Source organism: Melitaea cinxia, chromosome 16 (assembly GCF_905220565.1).
Source record: "Melitaea cinxia chromosome 16, ilMelCinx1.1, whole genome shotgun sequence".
Lineage (NCBI taxonomy): Eukaryota > Metazoa > Arthropoda > Insecta > Lepidoptera > Nymphalidae > Melitaea > Melitaea cinxia.
Window position 1 is genome coordinate 8,949,656 of NC_059409.1, and position 15,176 is coordinate 8,964,831.

Below are 15,176 nucleotides of genomic sequence, written 5' to 3' on the forward strand. Positions count from 1 at the left end.
TGGGGATTTGAACCGTGGTCTCCACGGTCGATCCCGACCGGCCGATTTCTCACCTGAGCTGTAATAGCTCTTACTCTCTCACTTTATTGACAAGTGCGAAATTTACCTTCGTATTCTAACGATATTGTAGCCATTTTTTCATTGCCTCAAAACAGAGAAACACCGAAGAAAAGTTGTCAGTCTAACGGTCTTTTACAAATTGTACTTTGGGGAGTGTGCCCTGGAGCTGCACGAGCTCATATCCCCATCTCCTTTCTTCCATCGGACTTTCAGACGTACAAAGCGCTTCGAATTATCTATTTTAATGCGCACAGCCAAGGAATGGAATTCCCTGCTGGCGTCTGTATTTCCGAGTTCATAGAACCCGAACATGTTTAAAGCGTGAGTGAACAGGCTTCTTCTGGGCGAGCTCGCTCTATCTTTGACCTCGTCTCTGCTCTAAAGCTAGATTGGGGATACAAGAGTAAGCCCATAACATAATAAAAAAATAAAAAATAAATTGCTTACATACCGATAGTAATGCCACCTACCGGGTCCAATTGAGATAAAAACCTGAAAAAATACCTTATCTCCTAAGTTGGACCAAATTACAGATGCTTACAAAATTTGATAAAAATTGGTTTAGGAGTTACATACCAATTTCAGCGCCACCTACCGAGTCCAAATGAGATAGAAACTACTCTATCTCACAAGTTGGACCAAATTACAGATGTTTACAAAATTTATTAAAAATTGGTTCAGTAGTTTCGGAGTTTATCGCCCACATACATCGTGACACGAAATTCTTATATATTATATAGATTCTAATTAATTAGTTGAACTTAGAACTTCATTATTACTAAAAGAACATTCGAGTTTATAGCTAACTAGCCGACCCGTGACCACTTCGTTGGGCGTTAATTATTATTTTTGTAATGCAAATATAATTATAGTAAAGTTTTCATCTCGCTCGCATTTCTCCGACTTGATTTACATGTACTATTATTTTTCACCGATTTATTTTTCAATAACAATAAAATATAGCCTTAATATATCACTCCTGAATAGTGTAGCTTTCTGTTAGTGAAAGAATTTTCATGATCGGATCAGTATTTGCGAAGATTAGCTTCTACAACCAAAAAAGTAAGAAAATTTACCTCTTTATAATATTAGTATAGATTTCAATTTGATAGAATATCATAATATATACAGTATATATATAGTATAATACATACATATAATACATAGTATAATGTTTAATATTCTATCCAGGGAATTTTAGTTTAGGTCTCCTTCAATCGTACTTGTTTGATTTTTTATTACGTATTCATCTTTCTTATAATGCGATCATTGACACATTACCTTTGTATGTAAAATGAGCTTGGAGGACATTTGGCGGGTTGAGCAAAAAGCAGTGTCGTCTTCTCTTTTATTGACATTAAATAGCCGATATAAATTCCGTTGGCGGATTACGAAATTTATTGGATTCAAAATTAAAGGAGACCGATTTCAATGGCGAATGCTGACAGGCTTCGTTTATGGGTTGGAGAACTGGCAAAAAGGTATAACTATAATAACCCTATTAAAAAACTTTATCTTTTTAAACGACCAAGGCGCATAGAATCGTCACCGTTGATGGGGTGATTGGCTTAGGACTTAGTAAAATAAAAAATCATCATTACAGCCTATACAGTCCACTGCTGGACATAGGTCTCCACAAGTTTACGCCAAAAATAACGTGAACTCATGTATTTTGCCCATAGTCACCACGCTGGGCAGGCGGGTTGGTGACCGCAGGGCTGGCTCTGTCGCACCGAAGACGCTGCTGCCCGTCTTCGGCCTGTGTATTTCAAAGCCAGCAGTTGGATGGTTATCCCGCCACCGGTCGGCTTTTTAAGTTCCAAGGTGGTAGCGGAACTGTGTTATCCCTTAGTCGCCTCTTACGACACCCACGGGAAGAGAGGGGATGGCTATATTCTTTAGTACCGTAGCCACACAGTACAAATAAAAAATAACATTAACAAGTACTAACATTAAGGAACACAGTTTTTGCTACATAGGTATCTATGGGTTGTATGCTGTTAGTAATGGACTTATTCGTAGTAAACGGAGTAGATCTGAAATAAAATGGAGGGTTACAGGGAGGTAGTTTTTTTGAGAAATAGTAAATACATACTACATATAGTTTTTAATTTTAATTGACATAATTTTGTCTTATGTTAGTGTCTGATATTAGTTTAGTTATGTAGTCATTTACCTACTTCGACTAACTTTTATTATATACTAGCTGACCCGACAGACACTGTCTTGTCTTGCAAAATGTTAAAAACTTTAAATTTTGTATATAGATTATTAATTAATTAATTAATTTTCCGTCCATTTAAATATAGGTATGTATTTAATGATTTTTTTTTAATGTTATTTCAAAGATCAGATTTGTGTTGGTACCTAGTCAAAGTCAGCCCACGCTAGGGCCAATATAGCCAGTAAGATAGTGTTACATATTAAGAAAAAGGGTACCTAAACCACGTCAAAGTCAGCCCACGCTAGGACCAATATAGCCAGTAAGATAGTGTTACATATTAAGAAAAAGGGTTTAGGTACCCTTTTTCTTTTCAATGTCCAAAATCATTTTTACTTTGCGCTACTTATTAGGTCGACATCATAAATATAGAGTAATTACTATAACAACTACAAAATTAGGTCTCCTACCAAATTATGTTACATTAATTAGAACTACGGAATAACGATTTCAAGCCATCTCTTTCGTAATAAGATTCTAAGCTATAATTCATTTCTTTAGAGAAAAGAGATCATTTATTTTTAATATAATATTAAAAAGAAATTAATAGCCAGAACTTAATGATAAAGACGTGGACTTAGTGATGCTGTATTTAATGCAAAATATCATCAACTTTGTATTAATAGTTTATTTTTGTAAGAGTAACTGCGGAGTTTCGTACCGATTCTTCTCTGCAGAATCTACATTCCGGATCGGTGGTACCTTCACTTTTAGCAATATCATTTATATTAAAATTTTAACTTGTAAGATAACGGATTCAACGGTGTATTTGAAGCCAATATGAATAAAGTTATTTTAAGTTTGATGATTTTGATTTAAAGATATCATATTATATATTTTTACTATAATGTATTGAGCTGTGTAATCTCATAAAATTACACAGCTCCATGAATTTATAATAAAAAAATAAATATTTAATTGTTCCCAAAGTAATAGGTACAATTCAAACTTTTACAAGTTAGTACGTAACACATATCTTTGTACTATAGTACAAAAATGTGTATCTAAAATTTAAGTGCATACCTTTTATCTGAAGTAACTAGTAAAAAAAGCTGTATCTCAGAATAATAGAACAGGGAACAAAATTAAGAATAATAGTTTACTTTCTGTTTTATGTTATTTTTATAAGTGAAATAATTTTGATTAATATACTAAGATAGAAATGCTTTAACATTATAATATTCAAGTACGAATTAATCAAGTTTTCAATGAGAAACTATTTCTCAAACATACAGCGCCACACACGACGCTCTACAGTTAAGGTATTAAATAATAAATTGTGATTTTGAAGTCTACTGCCTATGTATTAAGATTTAAAATTTAATATTACTTTAAGACTAGTAACCCAGTGTACATATTAATCTTGAAATTTCTAGATACATAGACGTGCAATAATGGGATGGTCTTGTTTGTTAACCGACCACAAAGTACAAAGCCTGTTTGGAGACAACCCTATTGGATTCACGAAATTAATGTGAATATACAACCTTGTAGACATAAAATATATCACATCTCTTACTTACACATATAAGCTGAGAATCACTCAACTGTTTACCTTTCGCTAATTGAATAGTCGCAAAGTACCTATTAAGCGATTAATATAATTACAGTAAAATAATCTACGTCGAACAGAAGTAACTAGGGATTTCTAGCAATTAACGCAATATTAATAATTATAATATTGACAAATGAAATAGTAAATATTATTAAAAACAACATTTACCTATCCTTCAACATAAAGTCTCGCTCCACGGGCTGTATTAATGTATTTTTGATTAAATATGGTTTAATATTTCTTATTTATATAAAAAGTTTAGGGAGATTTATATACTTTGTCTAACAGTGGAATGAGAAGCTTAATGGATGTCTCAGGACAACACGTGAGGTATTTAGGGTTTAAAGAAAGAGCTATAATTTTTTAGTCTTTTTAAGTACCTTACAATTAACAGTATTTTCTTGTAGTTAATTGCTTACTTATAACATACAAGTATATTTAGTAAATTTCTAATATTTAAATTTAAAATATAAAGTCCACCATACCATTAAATCAACGTCTGCATTTTGAAGGTTTCGAAGCGATTACTTACTCCGGTGGTCGGTGCACCAAATGGAGCATAATTCACGCTGACTTTATATTACCTGCAAAAAAGCTGTAAATCGGGTTAAACTAATAAATGATTATTGAAAATTTAAAACACTCGATTAAAAATAAAATTTGAAGAAAGAAAGGGTGTTTGCTGTTTTTTTATTTTATATTCTTGATCAATATCGCTATTGATTTTGCGACAACAGTTTCTATATTCGCTACGTTTTATTTTCTCATGAAAGTTTAAGTGATGCAAATTTTATTTTTTAATTTTTTTTTGTTTTTAATCTTTTTAAGCATTTTTGAATACCATATCAAAAATTGACCGCTTCAGCGGGGATCGAACTCGCGTCTCCGACTGACCGTGTCGGCGCTCTAGCCAATTAAGTTATGGAACGATGTACCCGCTAGATCGAAATTTTTAATATGATGATTTTTATATTCGGTTTAAGCGAATCTTTTATCTTTAATCTTTTTTCTTTTCTACTTTTTTTTTGGGTATTAAAATTTATTTATTTCTCTCTTATCTCTCTGTCTTCTGTTATAACATGTACAAATATTTGAAAAAAATAAATCTAGCTTAAATTTTTATTAATTTTGTGTGTTCATTCAAAAACTGACGATTGCCGTGTAGTTTTATTTAAATTTGATCGAGATTATGACAAGTGAATAATTTTCTTGCTATCCCTAATAATGCATATTTAATTGACTATTTTTTTACTACGTCGATGAAGCTAGAATTTTACTACTAGATGATGTATATTGAAATCGGGGTGTCTTGTTTGATAACAAAAGATATGCATTATGGCACGAAGTATAAGATGTAAGAGTGTTAGTTAAGCTCATAGTTCCTAATGCCCAAATGGGTATTTGGAACTATAAAGCTTAGGAACTATAAGCTTAACTATTTTTTTATATGCTGTTAAATATTTAATAATGTATATATATATATATATATATATATATATATATATATATATATATACATATATATATTATTTTATACAAAAATACTTATACATAAAACATAAAAAGCAAAAGTTATCACGGTAGGTCGTTTATTTCGTTTCCCCAAAGGAGGTTTTGTACATACGACCTTGTCCAATTAAATCGCCGCTTTATCAATCACTGTATTGACGAGGGGCTGTTTAAAAAGTTAACTTGGGCTTGAGGCTTTTCTAATTTAGTGAGCTTTATATATGTCACATTTAAAAATTACTCGACTATTTATATTATCTACTGTTGTAGGTTTTACGTACAAATAATTACTATTATCAATTCTAAAAAACGTGTTAAATGGTTTACTAAAATTTAAAATTTTATACTAAAATTTAAACCAACTGATATGTTTGTGAGTACATAAAATTAACTACACATTTTATTGCCAGAAATGCTTCATATTTTAATGTAAGTCAAAAACTACTATCGCAACTATATTCCTATTATTATAAAGTTATATGAAACGCGTGATTTTAACGTTCTCTATTCGCGCTCGTGTTTATTTTAATTACACTAATTTTATTACTCTTTTTATCATTTCCAATTCGAGTACAGTGCTGTTTCTGCTAAAATTAGGAGCATGTAAGTTTGGCAGTTAAGCGCATTTATGTTAGACCTAGGTTAGCATTTATACCTACTTATTTATCGCAATTCACCGTTTAATGCACTTCATAGCAGAAAATTTTAATTGGTGCTTAAATTTGTGAGATCGACTCCCGTTCGGCAAGGTACAATTGTACCTCGCCGAATATTATACTATTTTTGAAGTTTTATACAAACCATTTATATATTACATTAGCAACTAGCGTATTTTTTTTGTGATTGGGTTATAATGTCTACGTATGTATACTACTTTTCATTGTGATTGTCTTTTTTTAAGTCACTAGGTCAGCAAACAAGCGTACGGCTCGATGGTAAGCGATTACCGTAGCTTATACAGATACCTGCAACACCAGAAGCATCGCAAGCGCGTTGCCGACCCAATCCTCAATCCCCCCAGGAGCTCTGGTCACCTTAATCACCAACAGGAACACAATACTGCTTGAAAACAGTATTATTTAGCTGTGATCTTCTGTAAAGTCGAGGTACTACCCCATTCGGGCTGCTCCATATTTTGAGCAGGAAATTCCTGCTGTGCCCTACCTTAGTTAAATAATAGTTTAGTTTTCGTTACTCTACCATATATTCTGTTTAATGTCATAATATGTATTTTCATTGTATATAATTACAAGCCCAGTAACTTAGTTAGGCGGGGCTTGGAACGCCACCTTGTATGAATATGGAGAGTCGCGGTTGTCGCTCTATCTTAATATGCATGAACTGCTAACTTATTAATTCACTACACAACTATGGCACAGCGATGGGAATTCACTTACTATGCTGCCAGCCGCGCTTAGTTTACTTTACCATTTGCCTGTTGACAGTGAAATATTCTATAATAACGAACAATGCTGCGCTTTGTCGATCGCGATGAAAGCCTTCGAATGAATAGGACTATCTTTATTGAAAAAGTTACTATTATATTATCGTTAGGTACATATGACAAAAAATATATTTAAGAGTTAAATGTTTAATTGCTACGAAAATTTACTCATAATTTTATAAAATAACTGACATCCCGCCACGGCTTCGCACGGGTATTTAACAAAAATTTAAAAATATCCTTTCCTCTAATTAAAAAAAAAAATATAATATAGCCCATGTCACTCACGGATAGTATAGCTTCCTAATAGTGAAAGAATTTTTCAGATCGGTTCAGTAGTTTAGGAGCTTATTCAATGCAAACAAACAAACAATCAAGTCTTTCCTCTTTATAATATTCAGTCACATCAGCCTTTCGCAGTCGCGCCAAAAATTTCGTGAACTCATGTGTTTTGCCCATAGTCACCACGCTGGGCATGCGGGTTGGTGACCGCAGGGCTGTCTTTGTCGCACCGAAGATGCTGCTGCCCTTCTACGGCCCGTGTATTTCAAAGCCAGCAGTTGGATGGTTATCCCGCCATCGGTCGGCTTTTTAAGTTCCAAGATAGTAATGGAACTGTGTTATCCTTAGTTGCCTCTTATGACACCCACGGGAAGAGAGGGGGTGGCTATATTCTTTACTGCCGTAACCACACAGCGTGCCACACAGCAGCTTTATAATATTAGTATACATAAAGGATTGTGTAACCACTCGCATACGTTTGTAAGGCTTTAGTATTGTATTTTCGCTTTCAAGCTTTTCTTTGTAGAAAGCGTTTGAAAAGAGTGTGCTAAGCAATATTTTTTCTTGGATCTGAGGAATTTGAAGAGATCTGTCAGCGGCTGCTGTCACAAAGTTTTAAATGAAATCTGGGCTATGTCTGTGTAATTACAAACAACTCGACGTCGTCGTAAGGTCGACGTCGACGCCGTCAAGCGTGTAATGGACTTTTCAAGTATTCGTAACGTGAAAACTTTCACTTCAGCTGACTTAAACGCCTCCGACAATGTGCTTAACGATGTTTTTAACTACTTCACTCCATTCCCTGACGATTGTAGGTTAAATTAATTATTTAACTGTCATTCTGAATCGCGACACAATTTCTGTAGGTTTCCTAGAATCCGAAAAATTTCAATAAAAGCGAATGAAAGATTATTTTAGTGCTATTCAAATAAATATCTTTCTTATTCCTTAATGTTTTATCTTTTAACAGAAATCTATACATCTGTATTCCTTATACATATAAATAAAATTAAAGTGTCTGTCTGTGATTTCAACTGCCTTTCTGTTGGTCTATTCTAATATCCGGAACAGCTGAATTGATTTTTATGGGACTTTAAAGATAGAGGAGGCTGTGGAGCAACATATAAGTTATCGGGGTTTACGCGGGATAAACCACGTTTACCACTCGCGCGTACCTACCGCCCAGATAGATATGAAATAAGCAAACATTTTTTTTTGACAACTCGAGCAGTGAAGGTGAGCGTTGATGCGCATCTCAAAGGGGGTCTCTTTAAACCTACACCTAGGTCGCAAGTCCGAGGACTGCTCTGAGTTACTCCCTTCTGCCACACGATGGACTTGGCACCCGCATGGTGAAACCATCGAATGCTAAGAAGTTCGTCTTCCCCCCGTTAACTAATAACTATCCCGCGTTCCGTGTTGCGTTACCCTTCTGTTATGTGATTCCTGTGTCATAATAAATTGGCGATATCATAAATTGTATTTACTTGTGCCAACATTGACCACTGACGCCCACAGTAGACCGAGTACTCTGAGATGATGAGCGAGAGAGATCTACCTCATTCTACCTCATTTTACAAACAAATTAAATGTAAATAGTACATTCTGCAAACAAAATTTTTGCCTGTGTTTTGGTTCAACCCCTTGTAGTAATTTTAATAAATTAAAAACGTTTTTAGTCGTTTGTGTATCGCATCGTATTCAGGCTGTAACATCCCACCATTGGGTATAGGCCTCTTTCTCCATGTGGGGAAGTATTGGAGCTTTGGAGCTTAATCCACTGCGGGTTAACCTACTGCGGGTTGGCGGATATGTTCCCTACTATGAGCAACGCCCACTATTAGGTGTACATGATAGCAACCGGGACTGATAGCTTAACGTACTTTCCGAGGCACGGTGGGGAGACCCACAAGGACAAACATTCAAACCGGAAAGAAATATTTGTATAAATACAAATATCCACCCCGAGCGGCAATCGAACCCGCAAACTGTCGGTGTTTTAGGCAACTACTCGCGCCACTACACTAGAGCGGTTGTTGTGATATCTGTCTCTAGAAGGGCTAAAATAAAAAACATCACATGGCATCATCATTCCAACCTATTGCAGTCCACTGCTGGACATAGGCCTCCACAAGTTCTCGCCAAAAATGCGTGTACTCATGTGTGTTGCCCATAGTCACCACGATGGGCAGGCAGGTTGGTGACCGCAGAGCTGGCTTTGTCGCACCTAAGACGCTGCTGCCCGTCTTCGGCCTGTGTGTTTCGAAGCCAGCGGTTAGATGGTTATCCCGCCATCGATCGGCTTCTTAAGTTTCAAGGTGGTAGTGGAACATTGTTATCCCTTAGTCGCCTCTTACGACACCCACGAGAAGAGAGGGGGTGGCTATATTCTTTGGTGCTGTAACCACACAGCACACATATACTTTTTATTCTATAATCCCCACTGGATCAGGATCACGCAACGAAAACGATCCCACGCTAACGAAGTCACTTTTATAGCTAGCAGAGGCGGCTCGTCACAAAAAATAAACGAAAAACTAGAAATAAGGTTAATTTTTTTTAAATATGAAATCTTTTGTTTTACGCATCGGCCTGTGTCGATGTTTCTTTTTCGCACTCATTCAATACAGTGCTAGAAATCGTACTAAACTTCGTTTCATAGGAACGCAATCACTTGTGCTCCACCCGCGACTACATACTATCTAAATTCGTTTTCTCTGTTATTAAGAAGCGTTCAAAGGACACAACTGTAACGATAACGAAATGAGAGGGATCGGAGGATCTTTGTGCAATCAGCGCGATTTATTCCCGGACGTGCCCGGGCACTCCTTGTCCGGGTAATTGTGGTAACAACTGCAGCTCATCAAAAACGTGCCACTAGAAACAATATTACGTGAACTGCTCTTACTTTTGATATTTATTTAAAACTGCAAAATTATTCTTACTCAAGTACAAAAGACAGAAAACAGTGAGTAAATAACAATGAAGGGTAATAGAAAGTGTTTTTCAATGTATTGGATTTTGTAAATAGAATAAGTAGATAAGAAAAAAATATATTAAAGAGTTATTAAAACAAAGGTAAAACCTCTGTTTACTAGAAATTTGAATGTGCGATCAATAGGGTTCTCCTTAGGCTGCCATATTGGACTCGATAAGGTAATGTCCTGGCTTATATTAGGCTTTGGTTGGGAAATTTAGTGTAAGACCAATTGGGTTATTTTTAGGCTGGCGGGTAACATTTGGGTATACGGGGAGGGGAGTCTAAAACCTCACCACATATCTCCACGGAGAGGTAGGAGGTTCAAAACCTGCTTAAATACATCACGTGATCGATGGATGACGCCTAATTAACCCGGAGTTCACACTTTCTAAATCATGCATATATGACCTCTCCTTAAAATTCGTTCGATTATTATGTACGATTTTTATTTTTGTGTACCCACACATTAGGAATTCTAAACATTTTTGAATATCATATCAAAAATTGACCGCTCCAGCGGGATTCGAACCCGCGTCTCCGACTGACCGTGTCGGCGCTCTAGCCAATTAAGCTATGGAACGATGTATCCGCTAGAGCGAAATTCTTGATATGATGACTTTTTATTTTCGGTTTAAGCGAACCGTGGCGCCGTAAGTACGTACGTGGAACCGTGGCTTTAAACCGAAAATAAAAAATCATCATATCAAGAATTTCGCTCTAGCGGATACATCGTTCCATAGCTTAATTGGCTAGAGCGCCGACACGGTCAGTCGGAGACGCGGGTTCGAATCCCGCTGGAGCGGTCAATTTTTGATATGATATTCAAAAATGTTTAGAATTCCTAATGTGTGGGTACACAAAAATAAAAATCGTACATATTAAAAATAGCATGGTGTCGTCTCCTGTCAAAGATTTTCATTGTAATATGAAACTTTGAATAGTTACGGGTCTCTGTAAAGAACTCACTATAGACGGCGCCACGGTTCGCTTAAACCGAAAATAAAAAATCATCATATCAAGAATTTCGCTCTAGCGGATACATCGTTCCATAGCTTAATTGACTAGAGCGCCGACACGGTCAGTCGGAGACGCGGTTTCGAATCCCGCTGGAGCGGTCAATTTTTGATATGATATTCAAAAATGTTTAGAATTCCTAATGTGTGGGTACACAAAAATAAAAATCGTACATATTAAAAATAGCATGGTGTCGTCTCCTGTCAAAGATTTTCATTGTAATATGAAACTTTGAATAGTTACGGGTCTCTGTAAAGAACTCACTATAGACGGCGCCACGGTTCGCTTAAACCGAAAATAAAAAATCATCATATCAAGAATTTCGCTCTAGCGGATACATCGTTCCATAGCTTAATTGGCTAGAGCGCCGACACGGTCAGTCGGAGACGCGGGTTTGAATCCCGCTGGAGCGGTCAATTTTTGATATGATATTCAAAAATGTTTCGTTCGATTATATTAAATTTGAGGATTCGAACGCAGTCTTTTCGGTCGATCGCGACCGGCCGATTTCCCACCTAAGCTATTACAATTTTATTGACAAGTGCGAAATTTACCTTCGTATTCTAACGATATTGTAGCCATTTTTTCATTGTCTAAAAACTGAGATAAAACGACATTTTCTAAAAATGAATCCTAGCTAGATATATATATATATATATATATATATATATATATATATATATATGCTATATATATATATATATATATATATATATTGTTTTATGTTGGGATTCCTTACAGTGGTTCCACATAGTGCCCAGGTAGAATATACCGACCTGACGTTATTTCATTCATGTAAGGGTTTTCTAGTCTGGGTTCTGAGTGGGCTCTCGTAGGGTTTTTCTACTGATGAAAGCCCTCTTATTACCCAATGAGGACCAGATGTATATACTGGGCGATTCCCCAGTAATTTCAAGTCTGGTAGCACGATTTAAAATAACTACCTCATGCTTATTTAAAAATCAAATTAAAAACAAAAAATCTTTATTCAAGTAGGCTTTTATTATATTTAGGAAAATTAAGTATTAGAATTGTATAAATTATATCTTATATATAACTTGAATACCTTAATTAAGGATATATAAGGGTAAATATGATATATAGGAAGTAACATACGATTTTTTGGAAACGGCCATAACGTGTAATCCATGCGTTTAAAGCTGCAGGCGGAAAGCTGATATTTATTATAAAACGGAAGGAAAAGTACAGCTATTTTGATATATATAAAAATAACAAATAAGATCATTATATTGCTGATGAATGTGCCTTAGGCACCCATTGAATAGGTACTGTACGCGGTGGGCGGATAATTCAATAACTAACCTCATTATTCGCAACATCACTTAATTAATGTAACTCTACGTCACAATATCTACAATAAATCTATTATGTGTCTAGTCTTATTATATTAGACGACAGTATAGAAAAAATTGAAGAGAAATGTATTTTGATGATCTAATAAAATTGTTAAAATCGATGTTTCCTATTGGTCTCATTACCTTCACCGAACATTTTATTAGTCTCTATCTATACTATCTACTAATTTCCGTATCTATTTCAGTATTCAATGGCTTCCTATATCATAACGAAACGTTAAAAAATTTGTGTAAATTGGATTGCAGATAAGCTAAAATGCAAAATACGACAATTGATACTAGGTGATCGTGGTATGCTAGGTAGACATAAATTTTTTATACATTACTGATCTCATTGTCATATATTGTATGTATATTGTATATATATTGTATATATTTATTTGTATGTATGAGTTTGTGTAGACTGTTGAGTATGTAAATAAAAATAGTGCAAGTGAGTATTCTTAAATAGAGACCATTGAAAAGTTGTTACAAACTTATATAATAATTTTATGGAAAAAAAACTTTAAGCTTTTTTCTTTTATATTTTTTCCTTATTTAAACGACTGAAGTAGGTAACTTTATAGAGTAAAAACAAAAAAATATCAGCGATTTACCAGTAAGTCTTAAATTGAATGGTAAGCGATCGATTCAACAGAATACCAAAACCAATATGAAGTCACAGACTTGCCTTTGTCATACAAATGTAGTAGTAGAGTAAACCGGGTTAGATTGACGAGTAGTTTTCAATGGATCTACTAACTACATCTATCCGTACAATATGTTTAACGCAAGACCAAGAACATTTCTGACGAGAGCGATTCATTATTCTGAATCTTGGAATTTTAATGTTACTCGACGATGTTTCAAATTTTAAAATTTTACATTTGAATATTGACGGAAAATACGTGTATAAAAATATCCTTTTTTATTTCATTATATCAGATTATCTTTTGAACGTATAGCAGTAACACAAGACGTACAAGAAAAACTAAAGATTTACTAATACTCGTAATCGGACTTGTATAATATTTGTTTATTTTTTTCTAAAATAATTCGCAAAATGCTTGATTGGTTCCGAGATTAGTCGACCTAAAATAATTTTATTTTTTTTGTGTAATATTAAGTTATATTTTTAAAAGAAAAGTACAACAAATGCATTTTGAATGTGTTTTTTAAATTTTTAAAAGATAAATAAGTTCAAATTGTATACCTATACATAAATAAAATAAACCTATATATAAATAAAATAAAAAAGCTGCTGCTTTAATTTGGTATTAAAATATAATTGGCTATGAAACAATAATTTTATAAACAAATAATGAATTGTGATTCACATCATTTTGAGATTTTTTCATTGTTGAATTTTTACGATAAAATTACGCATAAGTCAAAAGTTGTGTGTGAAATCGAAAATATTGGGGTGTTGAGTACACGTCATCAGTGGACTAACGAAGTGGGGTCCGGTACGTGACGATAATTCGGCCCCACGAGAGGCCTTTGTGCAATCAGTGCGGTTTCTTGCGAGAATATCAAGTACCAATTTTTAGAGATCCGTATTTAATAAGGACGCGACATACAAATGATTATAAATCTCGATGTTTTATTGAAAGTCGTATTTATTATAAATGATTGCTTACAAGATTGTGGCAATGGGTAATTAACACATTGTTAACAAACTCGTGATAAAAAAAAATTAATATCTAAGCGCAGGCAATGTATGTTGGTGGAAACATTTTAATAGTATTAATATTTTTAAAATATTATTCTTTAAAGTCATATTTTCTTCTTTAAATAGTTTTTGGCTAAGAAATTCTTTGTTTTCATTCCACAAACCTTTAATTATTTTGAGTTACTGTGCTAAAAAAATATATTTATACAACAAAAAATACATATAAAAAAGCGTGTGCTTTAGACCACACGACTGAAGTAAAACTTCTTTAGTTGCCCTACAGTAATATACGAAACTTAGCTCTCTATCTTCACTAACTTATTTCTCCCTCTCAAATTCCGTTCGTTTCTCCCAATCAAACTTTTCGTAACGCTCTCGTCACGTATTTCCCCAAGTCAAGAGTGCGTAAAGAAGTTTTACATTAAAAAAAAAAAATGAACATATTTTATCACTACGGAGCACCTTTATAAGAAAATTTTTCGTGTTTCGCTAAAAATTTATTACCGATAGTTACAGAAACGAATATCTGTGACTTTGCTAGTTTTACAGACTATTCCCAAATGACGTTGGCGATGGTTTCCTGTAGCTTCTCGCTCTTTCATTAAACTTTCGATGAGAGACGTTCCCTCGATGATGTAGTAATAGATTGCATTAACAAAAATATTTAAGCAATTTAACATTAACAAAAGTATAATCATTACGTCTGGATTCGATTCTCGTCCCAATTGTGAATGTGATATATTTCAAGTGTTCGACTCCTAATGACATTCCTTCAAATGGAGGATTTTTTTCACGTGGAACGTGATCTATATCACCTACAATTTTTTGAAGCCATTTGAAGCCAACCCATTTGAAAAAACGCAGTCAGGAGAAGAAACACCCTATTTATTATTATTTTAATAATGTTTATGCACATCAATAAAAAATGTATAAATGACAAGTAAAATTGTAATATTAGTCGACTGTTATATAAAATACCGTTCCCAATAGTACAGTAACAAAAATAACGAAACGTTTTTTAGTGAGACAGATAAATATCCTGCTTATCTATTTCTATACAACGTAATTCTCATAACCAGAGCCA